The following is a 13,426-nucleotide window of genomic DNA, read 5'->3' as shown; positions in this document are numbered from 1 at the left end:
CGGGCATAAGTAAGGCCCGTCCTTAGAGACACGTTGCCGTTTTGATTTCATCCAGATGTATGGCATTGCATCAATCAAACGCGAGCACACTCCCCGACCACGCTAACCCCCTCCCCACCCTCACGGGCCCCCCCCCGCACCTCCTACCCCACCGCGACCCCTCAAGATATTCACTTCACTTCTTGGGAATTACGTCACATGGGCTGCGTCGGGTGAGAAATAGAGAGAGCGAGAGAGACGGGGAGGAAGAGACTGAGAAAGTGAAAGTGGACGCGTGACCACCGTTCCAACGGTGTCCGTGCGGAAATTACAACAACATCAACAAAATTTCCACCCGGATCCGCAGGAAACCTCAACGGGGGAGCGACGCTCGCAATAAAATGACCGAGGCGCCCCCTCGTTCGGTGGCAGTCGCACAGCCGTGGAACTCGCGCGAGGCGCACAGAGAGGACTCAGAGTCGCGTTCGCCGATCAACCGCTGGTCGCTGACCCCGGTGAGCGGAGGCGAGCCGAGGACTCGGGTGGGTGACGGATGATCTCGCCTTGCCCGTGTCTCGCGAGTGTCTGCTGAGTGGTGAGTGTTAGGTGTGTCTTGGGAGTGTCTGGTGAGTGGTGAGTGTTAGGTGTGTCTTGGCAGTGTCTGGTGAGTGGCGAGTGTTAGGTGTGTCTTGGGAGTGTCTGCTGAGTGGTGAGTGTTAGGTGTGTCTTGGGAGTGTCTGGTGAGTGGTGAGTGTCAGGTGTGTCTTGGGAGTGTCTGGTGAGTGGTGAGTGTTAGGTGTGTCTTGGGAGTGTCTGGTGAGTGGTGAGTGCCAGGTGTGTCTTGGGAGTGTCTGGTGAGTGGTGAGTGTTAGGTGTGTCTTGGGAGTGTCTGGTGAGTGGTGAGGGTTAGGTGTGTCTTGGGAGTGTCTGGTGAGTGGTGAGTTTTAGGTGTCTTGGGAGTGTCTGGTGAGTGGTGAGTGTTAGGTGTGTCTTGGGAGTGTCTGGTGAGTGGTGAGTGTTAGGTGGGTCTTGGGAGTGTCTGGTGAGTGGTGAGTGTTAGGTGTGTCTCGCGAGTGTCTGGTGAGTGGTGAGTGTTAGGTGTGTCTTGGGAGTGTCTGGTGAGTGGTGAGTGTTAGGTGTGTCTTGGGAGTGTCTGGTGAGTGGTGAGTGTTAGGTGTGTCTTGGGAGTGTCTGGTGAGTGGTGAGTGTTAGGTGTGTCTTGGGAGTGTCTGGTGAGTGGTGAGTGTTAGGTGTGTCTTGGGAGTGTCTGGTGAGTGGTGAGTGTTAGGTGTGTCTTGGAAGTGTCTGGTGAGTGTTAGGTGTGTCTTGGGAGTGTCTGGTGAGTGGTGAGTGTTAGGTGTGTCTTGGGAGTGTCTGGTGAGTGAAGAGTGTTAGGTGTGTCTTGGGAGTGTCTGGTGAGTGGTGAGTGTTAGGTGTGTCTCGCGAGTGTCTGGTGAGTGGTGAGTGTTAGGTGTGTCTTGGGAGTGTCTGGTGAGTGGTGAGTGTTAGGTGTGTCTTGGGAATGTCTGGTGAGTGGTGAGTGTTAAGTGTGTCTTGGGAGTGTCTGGTGAGTGGTGAGTGTTAGGTGTGTCTTGGCAGTGTCTGGTGAGTGGCGAGTGTTAGGTGTGTCTTGGGAGTGTCTGCTGAGTGGTGAGTGTTAGGTGTGTCTTGGGAGTGTCTGGTGAGTTGTGAGTGTCAGGTGTGTCTTGGGAGTGTCTGGTGAGTGGTGAGTGTTAGGTGTGTCTTGGGAGTGTCTGGTGAGTGGTGAGTGCCAGGTGTGTCTTGGGAGTGTCTGGTGAGTGGTGAGTGTTAGGTGTGTCTTGGGAGTGTCTGGTGAGTGGTGAGGGTTAGGTGTGTCTTGGGAGTGTCTGGTGAGTGGTGAGTGTTAGGTGTCTTGGGAGTGTCTGGTGAGTGGTGAGTGTTAGGTGTGTCTTGGGAGTGTCTGGTGAGTGGTGAGTGTTAGGTGTGTCTTGGGAGTGTCTGGTGAGTGGTGAGTGTTAGGTGTGTCTCGCGAGTGTCTGGTGAGTGGTGAGTGTTAGGTGTGTCTTGGGAGTGTCTGGTGAGTGGTGAGTGTTAGGTGTGTCTTGGGAGTGTCTGGTGAGTGGTGAGTGTTAGGTGTGTCTTGGGAGTGTCTGGTGAGTGGTGAGTGTTAGGTGTGTCTTGGGAGTGTCTGGTGAGTGGTGAGTGTTAGGTGTGTCTTGGGAGTGTCTGGTGAGTGGTGAGTGTTAGGTGTGTCTTGGAAGTGTCTGGTGAGTGTTAGGTGTGTCTTGGGAGTGTCTGGTGAGTGGTGAGTGTTAGGTGTGTCTTGGGAGTGTCTGGTGAGTGAAGAGTGTTAGGTGTGTCTTGGGAGTGTCTGGTGAGTGGTGAGTGTTAGGTGTGTCTCGCGAGTGTCTGGTGAGTGGTGAGTGTTAGGTGTGTCTTGGGAGTGTCTGGTGAGTGGTGAGTGTTAGGTGTGTCTTGGGAATGTCTGGTGAGTGGTGAGTGTTAAGTGTGTCTTGGGAGTGTCTGGTGAGTCGTGAGTGTTAGGTGTGTCTAGGGAGTGTCTGGTGAGTGGTGAGTGTTAGGTGTATCTTGGGAGTGTCTGGTGAGTCGTGTTAGGTGTGTCTAGGGAGTGTCTGGTTTGTGGTGAGTGTTAGGTGTGTCTTGGGAGTGTCTGGTGAGTGGTGACTGTTAGGTGTGTCTCGCGAGTGTCTGGTGAGTGGTGAGTGTTAGGTGTGTCTTGGGAGTGTCTGGTAAGTGGTGAGTGTTAGGTGTGTCTTGGGAATGTCTGGTGAGTGGTGAGTGATAAGTGTATCTTGGGAGTGTCTGGTGAGTCGTGAGTGTTAGGTGTGTCTAGGGAGTGTCTGGTGAGTGGTGAGTGTTAGGTGTGTCTTGGGAGTGTCTGGTGAGTCGTGAGTGATAGGTGTGTCTAGGGAGTGTCTGGTTTGTGGTGAGTGTTAGGTGTGTCTTGGGAGTGTCTGGTGAGTGGCGAGTGTTAGGTGTGTCTCGCGAGTGTCTGGTGAGTGGTGAGTGTTAGGTGTGTCTTGGGAGTGTCTGGTGAGTCGTGAGTGTTAGGTGTGTCTTGGGAGTGTCTGGTTTGTGATGAGTGTTAGGCGTGTTTCGCGAGTGTCTGGTAAGTGGTGAGTGTTAGGTGTGTCTCGCGAGTGTCTGGTAAGTGGTGAGTGTTAGGTGTGTCTTGGGAGTGTCTGGTGAGCGGTGAGTATTAGGTGTGTCTCGCGAATGTCTGGTGAGTGGTTAGTGTTAGGTGTTTCTTGGGAGTGTCTGGTGAGTGGTGAGTGTTAGGTGTGTCTTGGATAGTCTGGTGAGTGTTAGGTGTGTCTTGGGAGTGTCTGGTGAGTGGTGAGTGTTAGGTGTGTCTTGGGAGTGTCTGGTGAGTGGTGCGTGTTAGGTGTGTCTCGCGAATGTCTGGTGAGTGGTGAGTGTTAGGTGTGTCTTGGGAGTGTGTGGTGAGTGGTGAGTGTTAGGTGTGTCTTGGGAGTGTCTGGTGAGTGGTGAGTGTTAGGTGTGTCTTGGGAGTGTGTGGTGAGTGGTGAGTGTGAGGTGTGTCTTGGGAGTGTCTGGTGAGTGCTGAGTGTTAGGTGTGTCTTGGGAGTGTCTGGTGAGTGGTGAGTGTTAGGTGTGTCTTGGGAGTGTCTGGTGAGTCGTGAGTGTTAGGTGTGTCTAGGGAGTGTCTGGTGAGTGGTGAGTGTTAGGTGTGTCTTGGGAGTGTCTGGTGAGTCGTGAGTGTTAGGTGTGTCTAGGGAGTGTCTGGTTTGTGGTGAGTGTTAGGTGTGTCTTGGGAGTGGCTGGTGAGTGGTGAGTGTTAGGTGTGTCTCGCGAGTGTCTGCTGAGTGGTGAGTGTTAGGTGTGTCTTGGGAGTGTCTGGTGAGTCGTGAGTGTTAGGTGTGTCTTGGGAGTGTCTGGTTTGTGGTGACTGTTAGGTGTGTCTCGCGAGTGTCTGGTGAGTGGTGAGTGTTAGGTGTGTCTTGGGAGTGTCTGGTAAGTGGTGAGTGTTAGGTGTGTCTTGGGAATATCTGGTGAGTGGTGAGTGTTAAGTGTATCTTGGGAGTGTCTGGTGAGTCGTGAGTGTTAGGTGTGTCTAGGGAGTGTCTGGTTTGTGGTGAGTGTTAGGTGTGTCTTGGGAGTGTCTGGTGAGTGGCGAGTGTTAGGTGTGTCTCGCGAGTGTCTGGTGAGTGGTGAGTGTTAGGTGTGTCTTGGGAGTGTCTGGTGAGTCGTGAGTGATAGGTGTGTCTAGGGAGTGTCTGGTTTGTGGTGAGTGTTAGGTGTGTCTTGGGAGTGTCTGGTGAGTGGCGAGTGTTAGGTGTGTCTCGCGAGTGTCTGGTGAGTGGTGAGTGTTAGGTGTGTCTTGGGAGTGTCTGGTGAGTCGTGAGTGTTAGGTGTGTCTTGGGAGTGTCTGGTTTGTGATGAGTGTTAGGCGTGTTTCGCGAGTGTCTGGTAAGTGGTGAGTGTTAGGTGTGTCTCGCGAGTGTCTGGTAAGTGGTGAGTGTTAGGTATGTCTTGGGAGTGTCTGGTGAGCGGTGAGTATTAGGTGTGTCTCGCGAATGTCTGGTGAGTGGTGAGTGTTAGGTGTTTCTTGGGAGTGTCTGGTGAGTGGTGAGTGTTAGGTGTGTCTTGGATAGTCTGGTGAGTGTTAGGTGTGTCTTGGGAGTGTCTGGTGAGTGGTGAGTGTTAGGTGTGTCTTGGGAGTGTCTGGTGAGTGGTGCGTGTTAGGTGTGTCTCGCGAATGTCTGGTGAGTGGTGAGTGTTAGGTGTGTCTTGGGAGTGTGTGGTGAGTGGTGAGTGTTAGGTGTGTCTTGGGAGTGTCTGGTGAGTGGTGAGTGTTAGGTGTGTCTTGGGAGTGTGTGGTGAGTGGTGAGTGTTAGGTGTGTCTTGGGAGTGTCTGGTGAGTGCTGAGTGTTAGGTGTGTCTTGGGAGTGTCTGGTGAGTGGTGAGTGTTAGGTGTGTCTTGGGAGTGTCTGGTGAGTCGTGAGTGTTAGGTGTGTCTAGGGAGTGTCTGGTGAGTGGTGAGTGTTAGGTGTGTCTTGGGAGTGTCTGGTGAGTCGTGAGTGTTAGGTGTGCATAGGGAGTGTCTGGTTTGTGGTGAGTGTTAGGTGTGTCTTGGGAGTGGCTGGTCAGTGGTGAGTGTTAGGTGTGTCTCGCGAGTGTCTGCTGAGTGGTGAGTGTTAGGTGTGTCTTGGGAGTGTCTGGTGAGTCGTGAGTGTTAGGTGTGTCTTGGGAGTGTCTGGTTTGTGGTGAGTGTTAGGTGTTTTTCGCGAGTGTCTGGTAAGTGGTGAGTGTTAGGTGTGTCTCGCGAGTGTCTAGTGAGTGGTGAGTGTTAGGTGTGTCTTGGGAGTGTCTGGTGAGCGGTGAGTATTAGGTGTGTCTCGCGAATGTCTGGTGAGTGGTGAGTGTTAGGTGTGTCTTGGGAGTGTCTGGTGAGTGGTGAGTGTTTGGTGTGTCTTGGGAGTGTCTGGTGAGTGGTGCGTGTTAGGTGTGTCTCGCGAGTGTCTGGTGAGTGTTAGGTGTGTCTTGGGAGTGTGTGGTGAGTGGTGAGTGTTAGGTGTGTCTTGGGAGTGTCTGGTGAGTGGTGAGTGTTAGGTGTGTCTTGGGAGTGTGTGGTGAGTGGTGAGTGTTAGGTGTGTCTTGGGAGTGTCTGGTGAGTGCTGAGTGTTAGGTGTGTCTTCGGAGTGTCTGGTGAGTGGTGAGTGTTAGGTGTGTCTTGGGAGTGTCTGGTGAGTGGTGAGTGTTAGGTGTTTCTTGGGAGTGTCTGGTGAGTGGTGAGTGTTAGGTGTGCCTTGGGAGTGTCTGGTGAGTGGTGAGTGTTAGGTGTGTCTTGGGAGTGTCTGGTGAGTGGTGAGTGTTAGGTGTGTCTTGGGAGTGTCTGGTGAGTGGTGAGTGTTAGGTGTGTCTTGGGAGTGTCTGGTGAGTGAAGAGTGTTAGGTGTGTCTTGGGAGTGTCTGGTGAGTGGTGACTGTTAGGTGTGTCTAGGGAGTGTCTGGTGAGTGGTGAGTGTTAGGTGTGTCTTGGGAGTGTCTGGTGAGTGGTGAGTGTTAGGTGTGTCTTGGGAGTGTCTGGTGAGTGGTGAGTGTTAGGTGTGTCTTGGGAGTTTCTGGTGAGTTGTAAGTGTTAGGTGTGTCTTGGGAGTGTCTGGTGAGTGGTGAGTGTTAGGTGTGTCTTGGGAGTGTCTGGTGAGTGGTGAGTGTTAGGTGTGTCTTGGGAGTGTGTGGTGAGTGGTGAGTGTTAGGTGTGTCTTCGGAGTGTCTGGTGAGTGGTGAGTGTTAGGTGTGTCTTGGGAGTGTCTGGTGAGTGGTGAGTGTTAGGTGTGTCTTGGGAGTCTGGTGAGTGGTGAGTGTTAGGTGTGTCTTGGGAGTGTCTGGTGAGTGGTGAGTCTTAGGTGTGTCTTGGGAGTGTCTGGTGAGTGGTGAGTGTTAGGTGTGTCTTGGGAGTGTCTGGTGAGTGGTGAGTGTTAGGTGTGTCTTGGGAGTGTCTGGTGAGTGAAGAGTGTTAGGTGTGTCTTGGGAGTGTCTGGTGAGTGGTGACTGTTAGGTGTGTCTAGGGAGTGTCTGGTGAGTGGTGAGTGTTAGGTGTGTCTTGGGAGTGTCTGGTGAGTGTTAGGTGTGTCTTGGGAGTGTCTGGTGAGTGGTGAGTGCTAGGTTTGTCTTGGGAGTGTCTGGTGAGTGGTGAGTGTTAGGTGTGTCTTGGGAGTGTCTGGTGAGTGGTGAGTGTTAGGTGTGTCTTGGGAGTGTCTGGTGAGTGAAGAGTGTTAGGTGTGTCTAGGGAGTGTCTGGTGAGTGGTGACTGTTAGGTGTGTCTAGGGAGTGTCTGGTGAGTGGTGAGTGTTAGGTGTGTCTTGGGAGTGTCTGGTGAGTCGTGAGTGATAGGTGTGTCTAGGGAGTGTCTGGTTTGTGGTGAGTGTTAGGTGTGTCTTGGGAGTGTCTGGTGAGTGGCGAGTGTTAGGTGTGTCTCGCGAGTGTCTGGTGAGTGGTGAGTGTTAGGTGTGTCTTGGGAGTGTCTGGTGAGTCGTGAGTGTTAGGTGTGTCTTGGGAGTGTCTGGTTTGTGATGAGTGTTAGGCGTGTTTCGCGAGTGTCTGGTAAGTGGTGAGTGTTAGGTGTGTCTTGGGAGTGTCTGGTGAGCGGTGAGTATTAGGTGTGTCTCGCGAATGTCTGGTGAGTGGTTAGTGTTAGGTGTTTCTTGGGAGTGTCTGGTGAGTGGTGAGTGTTAGGTGTGTCTTGGATAGTCTGGTGAGTGTTAGGTGTGTCTTGGGAGTGTCTGGTGAGTGGTGAGTGTTAGGTGTGTCTTGGGAGTGTCTGGTGAGTGGTGCGTGTTAGGTGTGTCTCGCGAATGTCTGGTGAGTGGTGAGGGTTAGGTGTGTCTTGGGAGTGTCTGGTGAGTGGTGAGTGTTAGGTGTCTTGGGAGTGTCTGGTGAGTGGTGAGTGTTAGGTGTGTCTTGGGAGTGTCTGGTGAGTGGTGAGTGTTAGGTGTGTCTCGCGAGTGTCTAGTGAGTGGTGAGTGTTAGGTGTGTCTTGGGAGTGTCTGGTGAGCGGTGAGTATTAGGTGTGTCTCGCGAATGTCTGGTGAGTGGTGAGTGTTAGGTGTGTCTTGGGAGTGTCTGGTGAGTGGTGAGTGTTTGGTGTGTCTTGGGAGTGTCTGGTGAGTGGTGCGTGTTAGGTGTGTCTCGCGAGTGTCTGGTGAGTGTTAGGTGTGTCTTGGGAGTGTGTGGTGAGTGGTGAGTGTTAGGTGTGTCTTGGGAGTGTCTGGTGAGTGGTGAGTGTTAGGTGTGTCTTGGGAGTGTGTGGTGAGTGGTGAGTGTTAGGTGTGTCTTGGGAGTGTCTGGTGAGTGCTGAGTGTTAGGTGTGTCTTCGGAGTGTCTGGTGAGTGGTGAGTGTTAGGTGTGTCTTGGGAGTGTCTGGTGAGTGGTGAGTGTTAGGTGTTTCTTGGGAGTGTCTGGTGAGTGGTGAGTGTTAGGTGTGCCTTGGGAGTGTCTGGTGAGTGGTGAGTGTTAGGTGTGTCTTGGGAGTGTCTGGTGAGTGGTGAGTGTTAGGTGTGTCTTGGGAGTGTCTGGTGAGTGGTGAGTGTTAGGTGTGTCTTGGGAGTGTCTGGTGAGTGAAGAGTGTTAGGTGTGTCTTGGGAGTGTCTGGTGAGTGGTGACTGTTAGGTGTGTCTAGGGAGTGTCTGGTGAGTGGTGAGTGTTAGGTGTGTCTTGGGAGTGTCTGGTGAGTGGTGAGTGTTAGGTGTGTCTTGGGAGTGTCTGGTGAGTGGTGAGTGTTAGGTGTGTCTTGGGAGTGTCTGGTGAGTTGTAAGTGTTAGGTGTGTCTTGGGAGTGTCTGGTGAGTGGTGAGTGTTAGGTGTGTCTTGGGAGTGTCTGGTGAGTGGTGAGTGTTAGGTGTGTCTTGGGAGTGTGTGGTGAGTGGTGAGTGTTAGGTGTGTCTTCGGAGTGTCTGGTGAGTGGTGAGTGTTAGGTGTGTCTTGGGAGTGTCTGGTGAGTGGTGAGTGTTAGGTGTGTCTTGGGAGTCTGGTGAGTGGTGAGTGTTAGGTGTGTCTTGGGAGTGTCTGGTGAGTGGTGAGTCTTAGGTGTGTCTTGGGAGTGTCTGGTGAGTGGTGAGTGTTAGGTGTGTCTTGGGAGTGTCTGGTGAGTGGTGAGTGTTAGGTGTGTCTTGGGAGTGTCTGGTGAGTGAAGAGTGTTAGGTGTGTCTTGGGAGTGTCTGGTGAGTGGTGACTGTTAGGTGTGTCTAGGGAGTGTCTGGTGAGTGGTGAGTGTTAGGTGTGTCTTGGGAGTGTCTGGTGAGTGTTAGGTGTGTCTTGGGAGTGTCTGGTGAGTGGTGAGTGCTAGGTTTGTCTTGGGAGTGTCTGGTGAGTGGTGAGTGTTAGGTGTGTCTTGGGAGTGTCTGGTGAGTGGTGAGTGTTAGGTGTGTCTTGGGAGTGTCTGGTGAGTGAAGAGTGTTAGGTGTGTCTAGGGAGTGTCTGGTGAGTGGTGACTGTTAGGTGTGTCTAGGGAGTGTCTGGTTTGTGGTGAGTGTTAGGTGTGTCTTGGGAGTGTCTGGTGAGTGGCGAGTGTTAGGTGTGTCTCGCGAGTGTCTGGTGAGTGGTGAGTGTTAGGTGTGTCTTGGGAGTGTCTGGTGAGTCGTGAGTGTTAGGTGTGTCTTGGGAGTGTCTGGTTTGTGATGAGTGTTAGGCGTGTTTCGCGAGTGTCTGGTAAGTGGTGAGTGTTAGGTGTGTCTTGGGAGTGTCTGGTGAGCGGTGAGTATTAGGTGTGTCTCGCGAATGTCTGGTGAGTGGTTAGTGTTAGGTGTTTCTTGGGAGTGTCTGGTGAGTGGTGAGTGTTAGGTGTGTCTTGGATAGTCTGGTGAGTGTTAGGTGTGTCTTGGGAGTGTCTGGTGAGTGGTGAGTGTTAGGTGTGTCTTGGGAGTGTCTGGTGAGTGGTGCGTGTTAGGTGTGTCTCGCGAATGTCTGGTGAGTGGTGAGTGTTAGGTGTGTCTTGGGAGTGTGTGGTGAGTGGTGAGTGTTAGGTGTGTCTTGGGAGTGTCTGGTGAGTGGTGAGTGTTAGGTGTGTCTTGGGAGTGTGTGGTGAGTGGTGAGTGTTAGGTGTGTCTTGGGAGTGTCTGGTGAGTGCTGAGTGTTAGGTGTGTCTTGGGAGTGTCTGGTGAGTGGTGAGTGTTAGGTGTGTCTTGGGAGTGTCTGGTGAGTCGTGAGTGTTAGGTGTGTCTAGGGAGTGTCTGGTGAGTGGTGAGTGTTAGGTGTGTCTTGGGAGTGTCTGGTGAGTCGTGAGTGTTAGGTGTGTCTAGGGAGTGTCTGGTTTGTGGTGAGTGTTAGGTGTGTCTTGGGAGTGGCTGGTGAGTGGTGAGTGTTAGGTGTGTCTCGCGAGTGTCTGCTGAGTGGTGAGTGTTAGGTGTGTCTTGGGAGTGTCTGGTGAGTCGTGAGTGTTAGGTGTGTCTTGGGAGTGTCTGGTTTGTGGTGACTGTTAGGTGTGTCTCGCGAGTGTCTGGTGAGTGGTGAGTGTTAGGTGTGTCTTGGGAGTGTCTGGTAAGTGGTGAGTGTTAGGTGTGTCTTGGGAATGTCTGGTGAGTGGTGAGTGTTAAGTGTATCTTGGGAGTGTCTGGTGAGTCGTGAGTGTTAGGTGTGTCTAGGGAGTGTCTGGTGAGTGGTGAGTGTTAGGTGTGTCTTGGGAGTGTCTGGTGAGTCGTGAGTGATAGGTGTGTCTAGGGAGTGTCTGGTTTGTGGTGAGTGTTAGGTGTGTCTTGGGAGTGTCTGGTGAGTGGCGAATGTTAGGTGTGTCTCGCGAGTGTCTGGTGAGTGGTGAGTGTTAGGTGTGTCTTGGGAGTGTCTGGTGAGTCGTGAGTGTTAGGTGTGTCTTGGGAGTGTCTGGTTTGTGATGAGTGTTAGGCGTGTTTCGCGAGTGTCTGGTAAGTGGTGAGTGTTAGGTGTGTCTCGCGAGTGTCTGGTAAGTGGTGAGTGTTAGGTGTGTCTTGGGAGTGTCTGGTGAGCGGTGAGTATTAGGTGTGTCTCGCGAATGTCTGGTGAGTTGTGAGTGTTAGGTGTTTCTTGGGAGTGTCTGGTGAGTGGTGAGTGTTAGGTGTGTCTTGGATAGTCTGGTGAGTGTTAGGTGTGTCTTGGGAGTGTCTGGTGAGTGGTGAGTGTTAGGTGTGTCTTGGGAGTGTCTGGTGAGTGGTGCGTGTTAGGTGTGTCTCGCGAATGTCTGGTGAGTGGTGAGTGTTAGGTGTGTCTTGGGAGTGTGTGGTGAGTGGTGAGTGTTAGGTGTGTCTTGGGAGTGTCTGGTGAGTGGTGAGTGTTAGGTGTGTCTTGGGAGTGTGTGGTGAGTGGTGAGTGTTAGGTGTGTCTTGGGAGTGTCTGGTGAGTGCTGAGTGTTAGGTGTGTCTTGGGAGTGTCTGGTGAGTGGTGAGTGTTAGGTGTGTCTTGGGAGTGTCTGGTGAGTCGTGAGTGTTAGGTGTGTCTAGGGAGTGTCTGGTGAGTGGTGAGTGTTAGGTGTGTCTTGGGAGTGTCTGGTGAGTCGTGAGTGTTAGGTGTGTCTAGGAAGTGTCTGGTTTGTGGTGAGTGTTAGGTGTGTCTTGGGAGTGGCTGGTGAGTGGTGAGTGTTAGGTGTGTCTCGCGAGTGTCTGCTGAGTGGTGAGTGTTAGGTGTGTCTTGGGAGTGTCTGGTGAGTCGTGAGTGTTAGGTGTGTCTTGGGAGTGTCTGGTTTGTGGTGAGTGTTAGGTGTTTTTCGCGAGTGTCTGGTAAGTGGTGAGTGTTAGGTGTGTCTCGCGAGTGTCTAGTGAGTGGTGAGTGTTAGGTGTGTCTTGGGAGTGTCTGGTGAGCGGTGAGTATTAGGTGTGTCTCGCGAATGTCTGGTGAGTGGTGAGTGTTAGGTGTGTCTTGGGAGTGTCTGGTGAGTGGTGAGTGTTTGGTGTGTCTTGGGAGTGTCTGGTGAGTGGTGCGTGTTAGGTGTGTCTCGCGAGTGTCTGGTGAGTGTTAGGTGTGTCTTGGGAGTGTGTGGTGAGTGGTGAGTGTTAGGTGTGTCTTGGGAGTGTCTGGTGAGTGGTGAGTGTTAGGTGTGTCTTGGGAGTGTGTGGTGAGTGGTGAGTGTTAGGTGTGTCTTGGGAGTGTCTGGTGAGTGCTGAGTGTTAGGTGTGTCTTCGGAGTGTCTGGTGAGTGGTGAGTGTTAGGTGTGTCTTGGGAGTGTCTGGTGAGTGGTGAGTGTTAGGTGTTTCTTGGGAGTGTCTGGTGAGTGGTGAGTGTTAGGTGTGCCTTGGGAGTGTCTGGTGAGTGGTGAGTGTTAGGTGTGTCTTGGGAGTGTCTGGTGAGTGGTGAGTGTTAGGTGTGTCTTGGCAGTGTCTGGTGAGTGGTGAGTGTTAGGTGTGTCTTGGGAGTGTCTGGTGAGTGAAGAGTGTTAGGTGTGTCTTGGGAGTGTCTGGTGAGTGGTGACTGTTAGGTGTGTCTAGGGAGTGTCTGGTGAGTGGTGAGTGTTAGGTGTGTCTTGGGAGTGTCTGGTGAGTGGTGAGTGTTAGGTGTGTCTTGGGAGTGTCTGGTGAGTGGTGAGTGTTAGGTGTGTCTTGGGAGTGTCTGGTGAGTTGTAAGTGTTAGGTGTGTCTTGGGAGTGTCTGGTGAGTGGTGAGTGTTAGGTGTGTCTTGGGAGTGTCTGGTGAGTGGTGAGTGTTAGGTGTGTCTTGGGAGTGTGTGGTGAGTGGTGAGTGTTAGGTGTGTCTTGGGAGTGTCTGGTGAGTGCTGAGTGTTAGGTGTGTCTTCGGAGTGTCTGGTGAGTGGTGAGTGTTAGGTGTGTCTTGGGAGTGTCTGGTGAGTGGTGAGTGTTAGGTGTGTCTTGGGAGTCTGGTGAGTGGTGAGTGTTAGGTGTGTCTTGGGAGTGTCTGGTGAGTGGTGAGTCTTAGGTGTGTCTTGGGAGTGTCTGGTGAGTGGTGAGTGTTAGGTGTGTCTTGGGAGTGTCTGGTGAGTGGTGAGTGTTAGGTGTGTCTTGGAGTGTCTGGTGAGTGAAGAGTGTTAGGTGTGTCTTGGGAGTGTCTGGTGAGTGGTGACTGTTAGGTGTGTCTAGGGAGTGTCTGGTGAGTGGTGAGTGTTAGGTGTGTCTTGGGAGTGTCTGGTGAGTGTTAGGTGTGTCTTGGGAGTGTCTGGTGAGTGGTGAGTGCTAGGTTTGTCTTGGGAGTGTCTGGTGAGTGGTGAGTGTTAGGTGTGTCTTGGGAGTGTCTGGTGAGTGGTGAGTGTTAGGTGTGTCTTGGGAGTGTCTGGTGAGTGAAGAGTGTTAGGTGTGTCTAGGGAGTGTCTGGTGAGTGGTGACTGTTAGGTGTGTCTAGGGAGTGTCTGGTGAGTGGTGAGTGTTAGGTGTGTCTTGGGAGTGTCTGGTGAGTCGTGAGTGTTAGGTGTGTCTAGGGAGTGTTTGGTTTGTGGTGAGTGTTAGGTGTGTCTTGGGAGTGTCTGGTGAGTGGTGAGTGTTACGTGTGTCTCGCGAGTGTCTGGTGAGTGGTGAGTGTTAGGTGTGTCTTGGGAGTGTCTGGTGAGTGGTGAGTGTTAGGTGTGTCTTGGATAGTCTGGTGAGTGGTGAGTGTTAGGTGTGTCTTGGGAGTATCTGGTTAGTGGTGAGTGTTAGGTGTTTCTTGGGAGTGTCTGGTGAGTGGTGAGTGTTAGGTGTGTCTTGGGAGTGTCTGGTTAGTGGTGAGTGTTAGGTGTGTCTTGGGAGTGTCTGGTGAGTGGTGCGTGTTAGGTGTGTCTTGGGAGTGTCTGGTGAGTGGTGAGTGTTAGGTGTGTCTCGCGAGTGTCTGGTGAGTGGTGAGTGTTTGGTGTGTCTTGGGAGTGTCTGGTGAGTGGTGAGTGTTAGGTGTGTCTTGGGAGTGTCTGGTGAGTGGTGAGTGGTAGATGTGTCTTGGGAGTGTCTGGTGAGTGGTGAGTGTTAGGCGTGTCTAGCGAGTGTCTGGTGAGTGGTGAGTGTTAGGTGTGTCTTGGGAGTGTCTGGTGAGTGTTAGGTGT

General features: G+C 52.6%; 1 protein-coding gene across 5 annotated transcripts in view; it reads left to right on the top strand.

Moving 5' to 3' along the window:
* Positions 1-214: 214 nt before the first annotated feature.
* The window catches only part of LOC142930498 (uncharacterized), a 32,354-nt gene continuing 19,142 nt past the window's right edge, over positions 215-13,426 (top strand). For 3 of the 5 annotated variants that reach the window (XM_076072957.1, XM_076072948.1, XM_076072961.1), the window contains exon 1: positions 215-521. The gene's annotated coding sequence lies outside the window, so the exon portion shown is untranslated. Of the gene's footprint in view, positions 575-13,426 lie in introns of all 5 variants that reach the window. The other 2 variants (XM_076072955.1, XM_076072953.1) reach the window with 2 other exon arrangements.

This window comes from Petromyzon marinus, chromosome 3 (assembly GCF_048934315.1).
Source record: "Petromyzon marinus isolate PM22_M1 ecotype Great Lakes invasive population chromosome 3, UKy_Petmar_22M1.pri1.0, whole genome shotgun sequence".
NCBI lineage: Eukaryota > Metazoa > Chordata > Hyperoartia > Petromyzontiformes > Petromyzontidae > Petromyzon > Petromyzon marinus.
Note: the sequence above shows the minus strand (reverse complement) of the source record. Positions and strands in the feature narration are given on the sequence as shown.